Raw genomic sequence first — 20,345 nt, 5'->3', positions numbered from 1 at the left:
AACCCACTCTTCCACTCACACATCCAAGTCATTCATAAACTCACAAAGAGCAGAGGTCCTGTAACCACTCCCTGCAGAAAACCACTGGTCACTGAGCTCCAGGATGAATGCTTTTCATCTGTCATCACCCTCTATCTTCTGGGGGCCATTAATTTCATATCCAGACAGTCAGGTTTCCCGGCAATCCATGTCTCTGTACTTTCTGAATTGGGCCTAAAAGGTGTTTTGTCACATTCTCAAAAGATTCAATAAGATTTATAAGATTTATGATCAGCCCCTTACAAAACCACGCTGAACATCTGTAATCAAATTATGGTTTGGCAAGGAATCATAAATCCTGTCTCGGAGTCCTCTGCAATAATCTGCACACCACAGACAGAAGACTGAAAGGTCTGTAATTCCCAGGATTATCCCTATTCTATTTCCTGAACAAGGGAATAACATTTGCAACTCTCCAATCATCTGGTCCGACTCCAGTGAACAGTGAGGGTGCAAAGGTCATCGCCAAAGTGCAACAATCTCTTCCCTCGCTTCGTGCAGTAACTTTTGGAACATCCAATCTGGTTCAGCGGACTTATCTATCCTTATCTTTTACAAAGTTCTCAGCATATCCTCATTCTTAACATCAATCTGTTCACGTATATCAACCTGTTTCAGGCTGTCCTCACAAATGTCCCTCTCAGCAGTGAATACTGAGGCATAGGATTCATTAAGGTCCTTCCCTACCTCCTCCGACTTCAGGCACTAGTTCCCTCCATTATCCCTGACAGGCCCTACTCTCACTCTGGCCATCCTCTTGTTCCTCACTTAAGTGGAGACTGCCTTACAGTTTTCCTTAATCCTTCCCAACAATGATTTTTCATGTCTCCTTCTAGCTGTCCTAAGTCCACTCCTAAGTTCCTTCCTGGTACTTTCAGAGAATCGCTACAGTATGGAAACAGGCCATTTGGCCCAACACCTCCATATCAACCCTGCAAACAGTATCCCACCCAGACTCATTCCCCCACCCTATTACTCCCCAATTGTCCTGACTAATGCGCCACACCTACACATCCGTGAACACTATGGCTAATTTATCTTGTCTGAGTCACCTGACATGCACATTCTTGGGATGTGGGGGGAAACCGGAGCACCTGTGGAAACCCACGCAGACACAGGGAGAATGTGCAAACTCCACACAGACAGTCGACTGAGGCTGGAAACAAAATGGTGTCGGTGGTGCTATGAGGTAGCAGTGCTAACCACTGAGCCATCGTGCTGCTCTATGTTACCCCTGAAAAAGCTTTCTGACCCTTGCTTCCTCAACCTTAAATAAGCTTCCTTCTTCCTCTTGACGAGATGTTCGAAATCCCTTCGAACCATGTTAAATGCTTGCTGTCCATGTGGACAATGTTCACTGGTCTGCCTTCATCTATCTCTTGGCTACCTCCTCAAAAAGTGAATCCGGTTTGTGAAACACTGTTTTCCGCTCACAAAGCCATGCTGACTATCTCTAATCAGCCCTTGCCTTTGTTAATATATGTGGTACCTTTTTCTCATAATCTCCTCCAACAACTTCCCTATCACTGGGCTCACTGGGCTGTAATTTCCTGGCTTTTCCCTGCAGCCCTTGAATGATGGAACAGCATTATCCTCCCTCCAGTCTTCCGGCACCACACTGCATCTGTTGATAATATAAATATTTCTATTAGGGGCAGTGCAATTTCTTCCCTAGATTTCCATAATATTCTAGGATACACCTAATGAGCTACTGAGGATTGATCTAACTTTATTTGTTTTAAGATTCCAGTACTTTCTCTTCTCTGTTGAGGATTCTTTCTAAGACATCACTATTTACTTCCCCATTTTCCCGAACTTCCATGTCTTTCGCCACAGTAAATACTGACAACACTATTTTGTCTAATATCTCACCCACCTCCTCTGGTTCCACACAAAGGCGAACGTATTCATATTTCAGAGGCCCTATACTCTACCAAGTTCCTCATTAGCCCTTATTGAAATTTGTGTAAAGGCTTCTGATAAATCAAAGACACCATATTTTCTGTACCACTACACCCCTTCTATATCCATTCAATTCAGCCATTTATATTCACACAAACCAATTAAATCCAACAGGCTCAAAAATAAATTCTCTTTTATAAAATGTGTTTCTACGTGGCCAGTTATTGTATTTTAAAATATTCTTTCTAACAATTTTAGTATGCTCCCGACTTAATGTCAGGCTAACACTATTTGGTTTCAGACTGGCAGGAGAAAGGATTATGGGAGTTCTTGTTCATCAATCTAAAAAGGTAAGCTTCCAAGGTCAGCAGGTAATAGAGAAGTCAAATCAAATGCTGGCATTTATTACAAAGGAAATGGAGTCTAAAAATAGGCAAACTGGATTAAACTAGGCAAGGTTCAAGTCAGACCACACCTAGAATATTATGAACAGTTTGAGTGCCCGAAGAAAAGATACTGTCGCATTGGAGGCAGGTCAGAGAAGCGTCACTTGGCTGATCCTGGGAATGGAGGGATTTTCTAGTGAGAAGAGGTGGAGGACGTGGACGCTGAATCCATTGAAGTTTAGATAATGAGAGTGAAATGGAATGAACCATCCAAGATTCTGAGGGGCTCTGATCGGGCAGATGCTGTGAAGTTAGAAAATAGAACAGTAGAGCACAGCAACAGGCCCTTCGGCCCACCATGGCTGTGCTGTGCAAGATGCTATTCTAACTCTTATCATCTGCCTGCACATGGTCCATATCCCGTATCCCTGTTCATGTTTCTGTCTAAATGCCACTTTGAAACTTTATTCACATTCTGTTGCTACGACCTCCCTCGGTAACCTCCACTCTCTATATTAAAAAAAAACTTGTCACACGCATCTCGATTAAACGTCCTCTTTCTCACCTTAAACCTATGCACTCTAGTATTTAAAACTTACACATTGGAAAAGAGATTCCGACTATCCATTTAATCTATCCCTCTCCGTATGTAATATTCTTGTACCTGGTCTCCTGTCTGCCTCTGAAACTCTCGCAAAACAATCCAGCTTTGTTTAAATTCCCCTTACACCGAACACACCATGAAAACCCGAACACAGGCAACGTGCTGATAAACCTCTTTTGTACCCTCTCCAAAGTCTCCACATCCTTCCTATTGTGTACTGTTGAGAACTGTACACAGCACTGCAAATGTGGCCAAACAGAAGTTTCATACAATTACAACATCAGATGCAAACCACTATACCCAATGTTGTGACCGATGAAGGCCAGTGTTCTATTTGTTTTCTTTCCTGTTTGAAACACTTCTGTTGCCATTTTCAGGGAGTTAATGTCTTGCACCAAGATCTTTCTGTTTATCGACTTCCCTCAGTATCCTAAATTTCCGCTTGAATCTGACATCACCTCACACTTGTCCAGATTAAACTCAATTTGTCATTTTTCTGCACATCTTTCCAACTGATCTGTAAAGCTCTGCAACCTTGCACATTCTTGTTCGTTAACCCCATCTCCACCAATTTTCATTTCATCTCCAATAATTATCTTTGTCATTTCCCTTCGTTTCAGTTGTGTGAGAATTTGTAATCAGAGGCCATGAAATCCAATCAAGAGCTCACCCATTTAAGATGGAGATGAGGAGGAATGTCTTCACTCAGAGGGTAGTGACTCTGTGGGAATTCCTGACTGCAGTGGCCTGTCAAGGCTGGGTCATTATGAATATTTACAGCAGAGATGGTCAGATGTTAATGAATCAGGGAAACAAGGGCTTTGTGGAAAAGGCAGGAAAGTAGAGTTGAAAAGTATCCGGTCAGCCATGATCAGATTGAAGTGCAGAGAATCCTCAATGGGCCAAATGGTCTAATTTCACTCCTACTTCTCATGATCTTACCTCAAACTGAGCATCAACATTATAACATTGTGGGTCTCTGCTCACAAAACTCCTTTAGATTAGGATTTTAAGGTATTTAATATTACACAACATTTGATCCACAATAGACAATTTTGTTGATGGCTCCTTGATATGATGTCATGGAAAACCATCTCGTATACAATCCAGGATTCCATCCATTATAGCCCTGATATTCATTAGTTATCCAGTCGGGATGGAGACCACCGTCACACACAGTAACTATACGGCCCTTGCTACAAGTATATTCAGTGTCCTGATCGTAACCATATTGACATTACCATCACTTTCTGGTGCCCATAAAATAATTCCAGCTAACAGTTACTGCTGCTTGCTCCACCCAAACAGACTCCAACATTTGATCTACAGATCTACATGACTGTCTCATTAATGTATTAACCTCATCCTTTCTTCACAACTTGTTGCCTTTTTGCATAGATCCCCAACAATCCTTCAATATTCCCTTCCCTGTGATGGTCATTCTGCAGCGACATCTCCGGAATGACGGGGTTCCATCATATCAATTCACTGTCATTCCATCTGCCTTATGGCGAATACGGGGAGTCATTCCTCAGTAGTGGGGGTTTAAACAGATGGATAGAGGTTACAGACATAGGGAGGCTTACAGGGACACAAGGATGTTAGAGTTAAACAGAGTTACATCTGATCAAGAATGTCAGCGGGACAAAGGGGTTTGGGGATTGGAGGAATTTACAGAGATAGAGAGAGCTGGATTAAATTCTGGAAATAGGGATAGGGATGGGTGTAGGATTAATTTCTAAGAATTGGAGAAGAATAGGCAGATTATAGGTAGGTTTTGAGACTAGATAAGCTGGCATTGAAAGTGAGTCTTATCGGAATTGGAGAGTCATAAATTTTGGGGAAACTGCTAAAATTGGGAAATCACCAGGAACTTCAAGAGATTACCCAACAAGGTAAGATTAAATGGGCTCCATAGATTGGGAGTTTTGACAGGACTGGAAGAAGTAATTCAAATCGAGATGGATTTCGGGGTAGCAGGTGTTTATGGAGATAGTGAGGGGTTGGAGCAGTTTACATAGACATGCACGTTTTTCGGCAGTACTAAGATACACAGGCTTTAGTTAATGCAAGAATGGGAAGCTTAATGGGACTGGAAGACCGAAGAAAGTTACGGACAGTAGTGGTGGCTGCAGATGTTAACAGATTACAGAGAGACTTGCAGATTAGAGAGAGTGTGGGCATCAGATTCTGACAGACATTGTAGGAACTGGAGTAGCCTTGGCAAATGGGCAGTTTGCAGTTATAGAAGATGCTGAAGGGGCTGGAAGCAGGAAAAGGTGTGGGGAGGGTTGTGGAGGCAGCTTGTGGTTTGAGATATGGATGGCTGCAGAGACTGCAGGGGATCATACAGACAGGGAGTGTTCTAAGAGCAAGAGAAAGTAGCAGAAATAGAGCAAGTGCAGAGCCTGAAGAATGTTCAGCAATCAGGAGGTTTCCAGGTGCAGGATAATGTTACAAAAACAGGGGCATTTGTAGGGATTGGAGGATAATACAAATATAGGGAGAGCTTTCGACACTGCAGGATATATGACAGACATGGGGAGAGTTTTACAACTAAAGGGAATTAGAAACACCAGGAGGCTTGGAGGTTATTGGAGCAGCTTTGACTGCTCCAGGGAGAAATGTGGAGGCTGGAACAGGAGACATAGTTAGGGAGGGTTTTAAGAAGAAGGAGGACTTTTCAGAAAAACGGAGGGATGTAGGGATGGGACATGGTGAGAGTCACAGTGAGAATTACGGAAGCTCATGAAGGTAATGGAAATAAATAAGGTAGTCACATGGGGAGGACGTTAAAGGTATAAAGATATGTAGTGACTGAAGCAGATTACATGCACAGGGAGGGGAGCAGGGACCAGCAGAGTTTACAGAGATTGAGTGCGCTTTAGAGAGGAAGAGGTTATCGTCATCATTAGGATTATAGAGACTAAGTTCCATGATAGGGACGGTTGAACTGGAAGGTTTCTACAGACATGGAGGATGTTATCAGGTCGAGGGGGTTCCTAAAGTCAAGGGTTCCTTGGGAGATTACACGGATAGTGAGATTCTCAGGTAGGAGCCTGACATAGTTTCAAAGACAGGGAGGTATTTAGATCTGGAAGGGATTACACAGATCGGGACAGCTCAATGGAGTGAATAATTTTTCACAGACAAGGAAGGCTTGGAGGAGCTGGAGACGTTTACCCAGATAGGAAAGGATGGAGAGGTTAAAGGCAAATACATTGACATGGAGGGTAGTATTGGTAGGAGGGGCTTACAGAGATAAACAGGACTCTCGGGGTTAACCAGGATGAAGGAATTTAGTTTCTACTGGAGACGTATAGGGATTAGTTTGTTAGGGATTGGAGAACCTGTCAGAGATAGAGAGCATTGTGGGGACTAGAAGAGATTCCAAACAGAGGGAAGATGATCGGGAATGGAGGATATTACAGGGATCACTAATACAGCATGGGCCAGGATTGATACCTGGGATCACCTGGGTTGTTTCAGTGAGGACCATACATCAGAGGGGAAAGAAATGTCCTCACAAGATAGTGGGATTGAAGCCTCGAATATAGCTGTTCCTTGCCAGCAGTGTCCCCACTCCCAACAATACAGAACCTCATCACCTCAGGATGTCTCCCACCCACAGCTTCCAACTTCATAGTCCGGGAACTCTGCACGGCCCGGTTCTAACTCCTTCCCAAGATCCACAAGCCTGACCACCCTGGCCGACTCATTGTCTCAGCATGCTCCTACCCCACTGAACTCATCTCTACCTAACTCGACACTATCCTATCCCCCCAGTCCAGGAACTCCTCACAGACGTTCGAGACACCACCCACGCCCTACACCACCTCGAAGACTTCCGTTTTCCTGGCCCCCAACGCCTCATCTTAACCATGGATATCCAATCCCTCTGCACCTCCACCAACCATGACTAGGGCCTCCAAGCCCTCCGTTTGTTCCTCTCCAGACGTCCCCAACAGTACCCTTCAACCGACACTCTCATTCGTTTGGCTGAACTGGTCCTCATCCTTAAGAATTTCTCCTTTGAATCCTCCCACTTCCTCCAGACAAAAGGGGTAGCCATGGACACACGTATGGGTTCCAGCTATGCCTGTTTCTTTGTTGGCTACGTTGAGCAGTTGATCTTCCGTAATTACACCGGCACCTCTCCCCACCTCTTCCTCCGCTACATTGATGACTGCATTGGCGCCACCTCGTGCTCCCGTGAGGAGGTTGAGCAATTCATCAACTTCACCAACACATTCCAACCTGAAATTAAAGTTACCTGGACCATCTCTGATACCTCCCTCCCCTTCCTGGACCTCTCCATCTCCATTAATGACGACCGACTTGACACTGACATTTTTTACAAACCCACCGACTCCCACAGCTACCTGGATTACACCTCTTCCCACCCTACCTCTTGCAAAAATGCCAGCCCGTATTCCCAATTCCTCCGCCTCTGCCGGATCTGCTCCCAGGAGGACCAGTTCCACCACAGAACACACCAGATTGCCTCCTTCTTTAGAGACCGCAATTTCCCTTCCCACGTGGTTAAAGATGCCCTCCAACGCATCTCATCCACATCCCGCACGTCTGCCCTCAGACCCCACCCCTCCAACCGTAAAAAGGACAGAACGCCCCTGGTTCTCACCTTCCCCCCTACCAACCTTCGCATAAACCAAATCATCCGCCGACATTTCTGCCACCTCTAAATAGACCCCACCACCAGGGATATATTTCCCTCCCCACCCCTTTCTGCCTTCCGCAAAGACCGTTCCCTCCGCGACTACCTGGTCAGGTCCATGCCCCCAAACAACCCACCCTCCAATCCTGGCACTTTCCCCTGCCACCGCAGGAATTGTAAAACCTGTGCCCACACCTCCTCCCTCACCTCTATGCAATGCCCAAAAGCAGCCTTCCACATCCATCAAAGTTTTACTTGCACATCCACTAATATCATTTATTGTATCTGTTGCTCCCGATGCGGTCTCCTCTACATTGGGGAGACTGGGTGCCTCCGAGCAGAGCGCTTTAGGGACCATCTCCAGGACACCCGCACCAATCAACCACACCGCCCCGTGGCCCAACATTTCAACTCCCCCTCCCACTCTGCCGAGGACATGGAGGTCCTGGGCCTCCTTCACCGCACCTCCCTCACCACCAGACGCGTGGAGGAAGAACGCCTCATCTTCCACCTCGGAACACTTCAACCCCAGGGCATCAATGTGAACTTCAACAGTTTCCTCATTTCCCCTTCCCCCACCTCACCTTAGTTCTAAACTTCCAGCTCAGTAACTGTCCCCTTGACTTGCCCAGACTTGTCCACCTATCTATCTTCGTTTCCACCTTTCCACTCCACCCTCTTCTCCTTGACCTATCACCTTCATCTCCTCCCCCACTCACCCATTGTACTCTGTGCTACTCTCTCCCCACCCCCACCCTCCTCTAGTTTATCTCTCCACGCTTCAGGCTCACTGCCTTTATTCCTGATGAAGGGCTTTTGCCCGAAATATCGATTTCGCTGCTCGTTGGATGCTGCCTGAACTGCTGTGCCCTTCCAGCACCACTAATCCAGTATTTGGTTTTCAGCATCTGCAGTCATTGTTTTTACCTCGCAGTAATACCACTCAGCCATCGGCTCCCTCCTGTGATCTTCAGTATTTGTTGTTTTCAGTTCTCAAGAAATATGTTCTGCATTAATTTTGAACTCTGTAAAAGCATCCACAGTGAACACAAAAAGCCCATCTCCAGTCATAATGTTTGAGTCTGGCTGACTCAGTCAGACTGGCTAATGAGGTGGAGTTACGCATTTTAATATCTGGCAGTTTGTCCGCAGTTTCGGCTGGCGTTGGGCTGCTCTCATTCCTTCTGCGATGAAACAAAGAAATGACAGTCGATACTCCTCACTAAATCTCTAAATTCAATTGCACAGCGACCAAAGTAATTTATTTTACTTCAAAAATGTTTCAGTGAAAGACATTTCAGCAATCTCACCACCTCCTGTCTCAGTTTAATGGGAAATGGGATTAATTCTGTAGCGCCTACTGTCCCAGTGGAAAAGGCCACTGGCTTAAGCCCCTGAACAGGCTATCAGCTGATCGGAGTTTTCAATCTTGTTCTTTGACAGATTGCAACATGTCTTGCGCAAGGGGGCATGCAGACAGGACAAACTTCAATTATATTCCACACAAGAAAAGGCAATCCCATTTAAATGAGGCAGATTAATTGAGATCAGGCCTCAGGTGAGGATACAAATCAGTCAAGTTTGGAATTTCCAAAGACCATCAAGATTGTCCATTCAATTACTGAAGTTTGTCTCAGTATTGCTTTACCAATCAACCTATTTCAATGCATTATGACACCTCTGGAGCAGGTGGGACAGTTCCAGGCCTTCTGGCTCAAAGTTGGAGACACTACCACAGCATCACAAGAGCACTGTGTTTTAGGCTGAGTAACTGTTGGGTTAATTTGCCCAATTATCTTACTAATCCGGAAGATACTGTTACCATCCTAATGCTGGGAAATAAGCAAGGTATTAATGGGAGCAAAGATGTTACAACAGACTCTCTGACAAGGGACAAAATATCTTCCATCTGTTGTTTTGTTCATCCTTCGATAGTTTGAAATTTTTAAACTTTCTTGTCTACCATCATCTTTGCAGTTTTGTACATCTTTTCTTTCAATTTGATGTCACTCATAATTCCCTCAGCTATGCACCGCTGTTCAATGCGCATTTCTTTTACAAGTTAATATATATTGTTGAGAATTATAAAATAACTGAATATATTCTTCTGCTTTAACATTCCTACTAGAGTCCCATTCCAGTTTAGCGAACTACTACCTTATCCCCTTGTGACTGCCTTTAAGTTTAGATACTAGTTGAAGAACCAAATTCCTCACCCTAAAGCTAGATTCTATCATGCTGCATTGCATCTTACCAAAACGGTCTTTTACATTGAGCTCACTAATCAATCATATTATCAGGTCTAAAATAGCTGTTCCATGATTGGTTCCAGAGCATCTGTTCCGTGGAATTGCACAGAGCAGTCTACCTCAAATTGCTTCAGGAGGTAACATAAGCTGAATGTGCAATACTATTTTAACTAACAGAGAACCCTCTGAATACCAGGATTCTGTTAGATCCCCAAAATTACTCATAGCAAGGAATCCCTACGTTGTGGAAACAGGCCCTTCAGCCCAACAAATCCACACCAACCCTGCAAAGAGTATCCCAACTAAACCTATTCCTCAATGTTTACCCCTGATTAATGCACTGAAACTGTGCATCGCTGGAAACTATGGCAATTTAGCATAACCAATTCACCTAACCTGCAGTTCTTTGGATTCGAATATTCCAGAATCAGGGGATACAGGAAAAATCCAGTGGATTGATGCACCTGTTCAAGAAGGGAAGGGAGACAGAAATCAGGAAACTATAGACGAGTTAGTTTAATATCTGTGTTTGTAAAATGGCAGATTCGAATATTAAAGTAATAAATAGCAGGACATTTAGAAAAGCTTATCATTTAACATTGTAGACTGGGTTTTGTGAAAGAGACACTATGACAAATTTGCAACAGTTCATTGAGGAGATAACAAGCAGGGCTGATAAAGGGCAATCCAATGATGTTCTGTATTTGGATTTTAAAAAATGCATATGATATGGTGCTATAGAAAAGTTAATTGCATAATACAGGACCTCACTGTGTCAGGGGTAAAGTATTTGCATGGAGTGAGGATTGGTTAACCACACTGGCTGTTGCTGAGACCTCACTTGGAGTACTGTATACAATGTTAGCTCCCATATTTAATAAGGGATAAACCAGTATTGGAGACCATTCAAAAAAAGATTCAGCTAGCTGCTTCAAGGATGAAAAGGTTGACCTATCAAGAATAGCTAAACAGGTTAGGTCGTTATTCAATAGAATCTCGACAAACAGATTACATACAGTGTGGAAACAGGCACTTTGGCCCAACAAGTCCACACCGATCTGACGAAGCACAACCCACCCAGACCCATTCCCCTACATTGACCCCTTCAACTAACACTACAGGCAATTTACCATTGCCAATTCACCTAACCTGCACTTTTTTTTGGATTGTGGGAGGATACCGGAGCACCCGGAGGAAACCCACGCAGGCAACGTGCAACCTCCACAGAGAGAGTCACCTGAGGCAGGAATTAAACCCAGGTTTTTGGCACTGTGAGATATCAGTGCTAACCACTGTGCCACCCACATAATATAAGGGGTGATCTTATGGAAACAAGATTCTGAGGAGCTTGACAGGGTAGATGTTGACTCGATCTTCTAGCACCAATGAAGTCTCAAACTAAACATTACATAAGGGAACATTCAGTTTGTAAAAAATGTAAAGATTTTTTTTCTCTCAGTGAATGGCTAGAATTTTCTAGCCCAAAAAATTGTGAAAGTTAAATGTGGAAGGGGAATTGATCTGGTTGGGTTAGTCATCAGAGGGTCAGTGTGGCTTGTTGGGCTGAAGGGCCTGTTTCCACACAGTAGGGAATTTATGATTCTGTCTCAAATTATTCTAAAAGAGGGCAGATATACTTTTGAAATATTGAGCAGTTGAGGGCTATGCGGATCAAGCATAAAAGAGGTGTTGAGGTCTGGGTTGGCCCAGCCATGATCTGATAGAATGGGGGAACAAGCCGAAGGGAATGAATGCCCTACTCCTGCTCCGATTCCTTGAGGCTCCATTTCATGCTTTTTTTTATCTCCAAAGAAGAGTGTGATACAATGTGCTGAAGATCTCAGATGTTGTGAAAATGGTGTGTTTATGTACTGGTTCAGATGGCATTGATTCATCAATCACAGTTATACAGTCATGAGTGGGAAGGGAATTCCCTCCATGAATAAAGGAAATCTACTGCAGAGCTCACACAAAGGGATCCTTCCCCTCAGTAAACTCTCCCATCACATTCCCCAACATAACAGCAAAAGCAGGACGCACTACGCATGCTCTCTCCAACAAAGGGACCCCCGGGTGATTGATGTCAGCTTCGGACCAATGAAAGGACAGTGGGCGGATACGGAGGACCTGGCGGAAGCTTGGTCCTCCAACCAATCAAAGTGAACTAGGGGCAGAACTAGACTAAACCACGTGATCACCCTCACGCGCGGAGGAGAGTCGCTGTAATGAATGGTCAGGAAGTTATGGAGCGAAAGGATACGGTAAGGAAATAAATAAACAGAGGGAAACGGGAGAAAAACTGTGTTGCTATGAGCGGAGAGGTTTTACAAATATGTTGTGCACGTCGGAAAACACAAATTTGAACGTCCCAGTCCCGTGTTTGGAGTAAACGGGGAATTGCCTCAGCGCAGCTACAGGCCTGAGTGAGCGCCGCCATCTTTATTCGGGGCAACGATTCACTAGTCACGTGCGCGGCCACCATCTTTGTAGGGGGCAAGGTGCAGCCAGGCGCATGTGCAGCCTTTCTCTGGTACAGAGTCATTGGGCAGAATTTACACAGAGCACATTCAAACTCAGAGAAATGGATGTTTATTTCTGGATTTGTTTCGTCATTCATTTAAATGACTTGCTATCGTAACTGAGTTTGCAGGTCATTCAAAATTGGAGGTATTGTGCAGAGTGAAGAAGATTACCTCAGGTTCCAGTGAGATATTGATCAGATACGGATTAATTTAGATAAATGTGAGGTGCTGCATTTTGGAAAAGCAAGTCAGGGCAGGACTTCTACACTAGGGGAAAGTGAAGACTGCAGATGTTGGAGATCAGAGCTGAAAAATGTGTTGCTGGAATATCACAGCAGGTCAAGCAGCATCAAGGGCTCATGTCCGAAACGTCGATTCTCCTGATCTTTGTATGTTACCTAACCTGCTGTGCTTTTCCAGCAACACGCTTTTCAGCCCAGGAGTTATACACTGAATGGCAAGGCCCTGGAGATGCTTGCGGAACAAAGAGACCTTGGACTGCAGATTCATAGTCCTTGCGAGTCAAGTTGCAGGTAGATAGGATGATGAAGAAGGTGTTCAGTGTATTTTCCTTTATTGGTTAGAGCATTGAATATAGGATGTGGGAGGTCATGTTGCTGTACAGGACATTCGTTAGGCCACTTTTGGAATATTATGTATAATTCTGGCCTGCCTTCTATCAGAAGGGTGCTGTGAAATTTGAAAGGTTTCAAAAAAGACTTACAAGGATGTTGTTAGGGTTGGAGGATTTGAGTTACAGGATGAGGCATAAAAGGCTGGGGCTGTTTTCCCTGGAGTACCATAGGCTGAGTGGTGATGTTATGGAGATTTATACAATCATGACGAGCATGAACAGGGTAAATAAACAAGATGTTTTCCCTCGAGCAGTGGTGTCCAAAAGTAGAGGACATTGCTTTAGGGTGAACGGGGCAAAAATTCAAAGGGGCCTAAAGGGCAACTCTTTCATGCAGTGGGTGGAATGAGCTGCCAGAGGAAGTGGTGGAGGCGAGTACAATTAAAACTTGTTGAAGGCATCTAGCTAGACACATTCTACGATTAGGAAGTGTTTACAGGGATGTGGGCCAAGTGCCGGCAAATGGGAATAGATTAGGTTCGGATACCGAGTTGGCATGGATGAGTTAAACCGAAGGGTCTGTGTCGGTGCTATACGTCTCTATGACTGTAGGATCATAACAGCTTATACAGCTGTGCTTCATCTCTGGACTCCCTTATGAGCACTTTGTTCAAGACTGAGGAAGCTAGATATTGACAATGGGTGTATATTTGGTCTGTTTAGTATTTTACGATTACTTTTACAGACATTTTTGTAAGTTAATTTTTCTCTGCTGCCCAGCCCCTGACCATGTGCTGCTTATAAATTTTTTCTGGAAAATCTTTGACAGTCAAGAATTCTTTTTTGCAATAAGCAAGTCTATTTTCCTTCCATTTCTGACTATCAAATTCTGCACCATTTTCGTTCCCTGTAATCTGTTTTGCACTCCCTGAAACATCAACTGTGTTTCTCCTTCCACAGATACCAGTGATTAATGCTAAAGCCCTGTTGCCTGTGGAGAAGGTGATGTTTGACTTTCTTGTACAGCTGCAGTTTATGTGGTGAAGGTACTCCCACAATGTGATTAGGTAAGAGACATTATAGAGTATTCTTTACAGCAACAGTGATGATTTGAAGGTAATGTCCAAATCAAGAACAGTTTGTAGTTTTATCATCATGCTTATAATTTCACAAAAATATTATTGGGAACTTTAGACATAAGGTCAGAGACTGATGATATTCGGTCAGGTGACCAAAACCATTGCCAAATAAGCAGGCTTTGAGGAATGTCTTAAAGGGGGAAAGCAGACCTGTGAGGTTTTGGCTGTGAATTTAAAATGTTGCTTTGGCAACTGTAAAAGCAGCCACACAGGTGAAGTAATGAATTAACCGATCATTGGGAATCTCGAACAGAATGGGTTGTCGAGGTCTTCAAGGATGTGGCGAGCTAGGGATGATCACAACCAGGAATTAAATCAAGAGTAAGAATTTTAAATTGAGCGATGTGGGCCGGATGCTGGCAGGTGAGTCTAGATTGGGTTGGAATATCTGGTCAGCATGGATGGGTTGGATTGAAGGGTCTGTTTCCATGCTGTACGTCTCTGTGGCTCAATGTTGTTGATTATGAATAGGAGCCTTTTGATGGATCAACAAGTTTTGGTACGAGGGAGCACTTGGGCAGCAGTTTTTCTTAAGATAACAGGGAGATTGAATGTGGGAAGCTGGCCAGTAGTGTGTTTGGATACTGAAGTCTGGAGATAACACAAGGTGGATGACAGTATATGAGCTGAGACAAGGGTAGACACAGCTAGAAATAGTGGTCTTGTAGTGGGACTGGGCTGTCACACTCACCTCACCCCTGGGATTCAGCTGGTTGTCTGGTTGTGAATCAGGGCGATAACACAATCGGGAGCTGAGTGGCCCTGGTGGAGCCTAAAATGAGTGTCACTCAGCTGGCTGTTGCTGAGCTGTTGCTGCTTGGTAGCCCTGTTGATGACATCTTCCATCACTTTACTGCTGATCGAGTGTGGACTGACAGAGGGAGATTTCCTGGGTTGGATTGCCCTGTGTTTTTGTGTTGAACATCCCTGGGCAATGTTCCACATTGTCGGTAGATGCCAGTGCTGGAGTGTTACTTGGATTGGTGGGTGCCAAGTTCTGGAGCACAAGATATCAGTATTATTGCCAGAATATTGGTAGGGCCCGTAGCCTTTGCACTACTTAACCATTTCTTGATGTTATTCAAACTGAATCAAACTGGCTTAAAACTCGCATTTGTGATGTTAGAAACCACTGGAGAAGGCTGAGATGGATCATCCCACTTTGCACTTCTGGCTGAAGATTTCTGCAAATGCTGTTGTCTTATCTGGTGCGTGGGCGTGTAAGACCCCTTCACCGGTAAGGGTGGGTATATCTGTGATGCTTCCTCCAGTGAGTTGTTTAATTGTCCATCACCGTTCACAACTGGGTGTGGTAGAACTGCAGAGCTCCGATCTGACCGATTGGTTGTGGGATCGTTTAGCTCTGTTGCTTGCTGCTGATGGTGTTTGACATGAAATAGCTTCAGGAAATGGTTTAAGTATAATCCAAAGAGATTAAACAAATATATCACAGACAAAAGATGAACTGGACCAGAGAATAGGACCCCTTAAAGATTAACGAGGCTGTCGATGGAACCACCGGGGGTGGGAAAGATATGCGAATATTTCACGTCATTTTTACTGGAGAAAGATATGGAAGCTCGAGAGTTTGGAGAAATAAACAGAGAGAACTTGAAAAGTATCCATGTTACAGTGGAGGTGTTACTGGATGTCTTGAATCGCATCAAGGTGGATAAAGACCTGGGACATGATCAGATGTATCCCGGAACTTTCTGGAAATCTAGGGAAGTGATTGTTGGGCCTCTCCTGAGGTAGTTGTATCATTGATAGCGACAGATGAGGTGCTATTATTTTAAAAAGGTGATCAGGAGAGGCCGTGGAACAAGAGAATAGTGAGCCGGAAGTCAGTGGCAGGCAAGTTGTTGGAAGGGATTCTGAGGGACAGGATATCCATCTATTTGGAAGAGTAAGGGATAATCATTGACTGTTGTCAATGTGGAGCTGAAAATGTGTTGCTGGAAAAGCGCAGCAGGTCAGGCAGCATCCAAGGAACAGGACAATCGACGTTTTGGGCATCAGCCCTTCTCGAAACGTCGATTCTCCTGTTCCTTGGATGCTGCCTGACTGGCTGCGCTTTTCCAGCAACACATTTTCAGCTCTGATCTCCAGCATCTGCAGTCCTCACTTTCTCCTGTTGTCAATGTGGCTTTGTACGTGCACAATCGTGTCTCACTAACTTGACTGAATGTTTTGAAGTGACAAAGAAAATTGATTAATCCAGGCTGTGAACATTGTTTATATGGACATTCAACGAGGTTCCACACAGCAGACTGGTTAGCAAGGTTACATAACATGGAATGAAGGGAGAACAAGCCATTTGGGTACAAAACTATCTTAATGGTAGGAGACCGAGGGTGATGATGGAGGTTTGCTTTGTGGACTGGAGGACTGTGAGCAGCAGTGTGCTACAAGGATCAATTATTGGGTCCTTCAATAAATGACTTGGATGTGAATATGAGATATGGTTAGTAGCTTTACACAAGACACCAAAATTGGAGGTGTAGTGGACAGCGAAGAAGGTTAGTTTAGAACACAACAGGATCTTGATCAGATGGGCCAGTGGAGCAACGAATGGCAGATAGAGTTCAATTTAGATCAATGTTAGCTGTTGGATTTTGGAAAGGCAAATCAGGGCAGGACTTATACACTTACTGGTAAGGTCCTAGGGAGTGGTGCTGAGCAAAGAGACCTTGGAGTGCAGGTTCATAGTTCCTTGAAAGTAGAGTCATAGGTAGGTAAGGGAGTGAATGCAGCGTTTGTTATGCTCTCCATCATGTTGTGGCTGTACAGGACATTGATTAAGGCTCTTCTGGAATTCTGTTTTCAGTTCCAATCTCCCTGTTCCAGGAATGATGTTGTGAAACTTGAAACATTTTTGAAAATGTTTGCAAGGACTTTGCCAGAGTTGGACAGTTTGAGGGCAGTGCATGTTTGGAGTGAGCTGCCAAGGGAAGGGGTGGAGGCTAGTGCAATTACAACATTTAAAAGACATTGATTAAGCCACTTCTCGAACTCTGTTTTCAGTTTGAATTTTCCTGTTCTGGGAAGGATGTTGTGAAACGTGAAAAGGTTCGGACAAGATTTACAAAAACGTTGCCAGGTTTGGAGGATTTGGGCTACAGGGAGAGGCTGAATAGGCTGGGGTTAATTTCCCTGGAGAGTCCAAGACTGAGAGGTGACTTCATGGAGATTTATAAAATCACGAGGGGCATGGATAAGGTGAGCAGACGGGGTTCTTTTTCCTGATGTTAGTTGGTTCCAAAACTAGAGCACATGGTTGAGAGGGCAACGATTTAAAAGGAATCCAAGGGCAACGTTTTCAAGCTGAGTGTGGTGTGTGGATGGAATGAGCTGCCAGATGAAGTAGTGGAGGCTGATAAAATCACAACATTTAAAAGGCATCCGATTGGGTACGTGAACAGGGAAGGGTTTGATGGATACAGGCCAATAGCTGGCAAATGGGACTTCAGTAGTTTAGGATTCCTAGTTGGCATGGATGAATTGGACCGAAGTTCTGTTTCTGTGCTGCATATGTCTATGATGTTAATAAACTAAGATACGTTCCTCTTTTGAGGAGAGCAAGCTGCAGCACAGATAATTGTCCTTGCAGCTGAGAAGGTGCAGCAGTGATTTTGACCTTGTGCAGATTTGGTTCCAAGGTCTTGAATTTGCGGAGAGAGAGGAATTGTTAACACTGTCACAACTTTTCGTAACTACTTTCAAGTAATTGGCAAATAATACAAAGTGAAAATGTGAACATTATTGTTCTCAGTAAGTTCTGAGCATCTGGAACATTCTGAACGACACAGATTCAGCAGGTATTCTGAAAGAGACTTGGAATTTTAATTTTTAAGGAAAGATTTGGGGGGCTGTGGGCAAATAGGAGGGGAACTGGGACAGATTTGCAGCATCTCCAGAGGGAGAGAGTACAGACCCAATGGGCTGAATAGCCCCCAGGCCCTGTGCTCTGTGATACTGCCCCATTCACTGTGAATGATGAAGCTCATCTCAGGGCAGAGAGAGGGATGACCCCTCTTATCACAATGGGGCTCGGCTGATTGAGACTAGCTCCAGACCAATGGGAGGAGAGTCTGTGTGGTCCTCCAGCCAATGGGAGTGAATGAGGGGTGTGGCCAGCATGATGACACATATCCATGAGCTGTGCAGGCACAGTGTCACTGGGTGGGGGTGGGAGAGACAGCAGAGACTGGGACAGAGGCTGTTGGACCTGAATTACAAATTCCTGGTAAATGAAAACCAAATGAACTGCAGATGCTGTAAATCAGAAACAACAACCAGGAGGTTCTGGAAAAGCTCAGCAGGTCTGGCAGCATCTGTGAAGAGAAATCAGAGTTAAAGTTTCAGACCCAGTGCCCCTTCCTCAGAACTGATACTGAGAGAAAAAATGTTGGTTTATATGCAGAAGGTAGGGTTTAGGGGAGGATGTAAGGAGTAAAGGATAGGTGGGGATAGAGCGAGAAGAAGGGTTGGATAAAGGAGTGGATAACGATCTGGCTGGGGGAGGGTGATTAGCTGTTAATGGAGACTGTTAGTGGCTAACCATAGGTAGTGTGTAATGACAGGCTGTGAGAACAAGGCCTGGTGTGTGGGGTAGGGGGGCTAGGACATAGGGTTGCTAAACTATGGTTAAACACTGACTGTCTCCGTTGTACGCTGTTCTCTACAGACATCACTCCATGATTGGAGCTGCAGGTGGGCGGCACGGTGGCACAGTGGTTAGCACTGCCACCTCTCAGCGCCAGAGACCCAGGTTCTATTCCCACCTCAGGCAACTGTCTGTGTGGAGTTTGCACATTCTTCCAGTGTCTGCGTGGGTTTCCTCCGGGTGCTCCGGTTTCCTCTCACAGTCCAAAAATGTACAGGTTAGGTGAATTGGCCATGCTAATTTGCCCGTCGTGTTAGATGTAGGGGAATGGGTCTGGGTGGGTTGCTCTTTAGACGGTTTGTCCGATCTAAAAACCTCTTCAATATCCTTCCCAACCCCCTCTGTACTCCTCAAAGATGTATCTTAAAGTTGTTCTCTTTAATCAATGTTCCCAGCATTCGTAAAGCACTTTAGGAGAATTGTCAGTGTGAAAGGCTCCATACAATGCAGGTCGTTGTTGTTAATGTCTGACATTAGGAGAAACAGGAATGAACTCTCTCTTATACCTGATGAACAGCAGCAAAAGCAGGAAGCACTGAGCATGCTCCAGCCCACAAAGGGCACCTGGTGATTGATCTCAGTGCAGGACCAATAAGAGGATGGGGATGGGGCTGGAAGACAAGGTAGTGCCGGTTGGTCTGAGTGAATGAGGGGTGTGGCTACACTCAACCACGTGATCGGCTTCTGGATTATTGGTGCTGGAAGAGCACAGCAGTGCAGGCAGCATCCAAGGAGCAGTGAAATCGACGTTTCGGGCAAAAGCCCTTCATCAGGAATAAAGTGATACCACGTGATAAGCTTCACTGGCAGCACTGTGATGTTGTGACCAAGGCATTGGAAATGTGTGAAGGTGCAGGGCATGGTTAAGGAAAGACATATTGACCAGGAAGAGAAGGAAATTTTAATGGAACGGGCTGAGACGTTTTACAGAACTTCGTGCACATCGGAAAACACAAATTTGAACATCCCAGGCCCGTGTTTGTGGCAAACGGGAAAATGCTTCAAATGGTGAAAGGCGTGAGTGATCGCCGCCATCTTTATTGGGGGCAGTGATCCACGGGACACGTGTGTGGCCGCCAACTTTGAGAGGGGCAAGCTGTAGGGGGGACGCATGCGCAGCCTTCCTTGGCAGGGCGTGATCGGGCAGGATTTACACAGTGTCAGAGTCAGGATATTTTCAATGTCAAAGAATGTGATGCTAGAAAAGCACAGCAGGTCAGGCAGCAGCCGATTGGTGGGAAGGAAGATGGAAACGTCGGACAGGTCAACAGGGCAATGCCGAGTTGGAAGGCTGGATCTGGGATAAGGTGGGTGGAGTGGAAATGAAGAAACTGGTGAAATCCACATTGATCCCATGTGATTGGAGGATCTGAACACAGAAGATGAGGCGTTCTTCGTCCAGGCATCAGATGCCTGGGATTTGGCGGTGGAGATGGCCCAGGACCTGCATATCTTTGGTGGAGCGGGAAGGGGAGTTAAAGTCTTTGGTCACAGGCTGTTTGGCTTGTTTAGTGTTTTTTACTGTTACTTTCACAGACCTTTTGTAAGTTAATTTTCCTCTGCTGCCCAACCCCTGACAATGTGCTGCT

The sequence above is a fragment of the Chiloscyllium punctatum genome, chromosome 6 (assembly GCF_047496795.1).
Source record: "Chiloscyllium punctatum isolate Juve2018m chromosome 6, sChiPun1.3, whole genome shotgun sequence".
NCBI lineage: Eukaryota > Metazoa > Chordata > Chondrichthyes > Orectolobiformes > Hemiscylliidae > Chiloscyllium > Chiloscyllium punctatum.
This window is presented reverse-complemented; position numbering follows the sequence as displayed.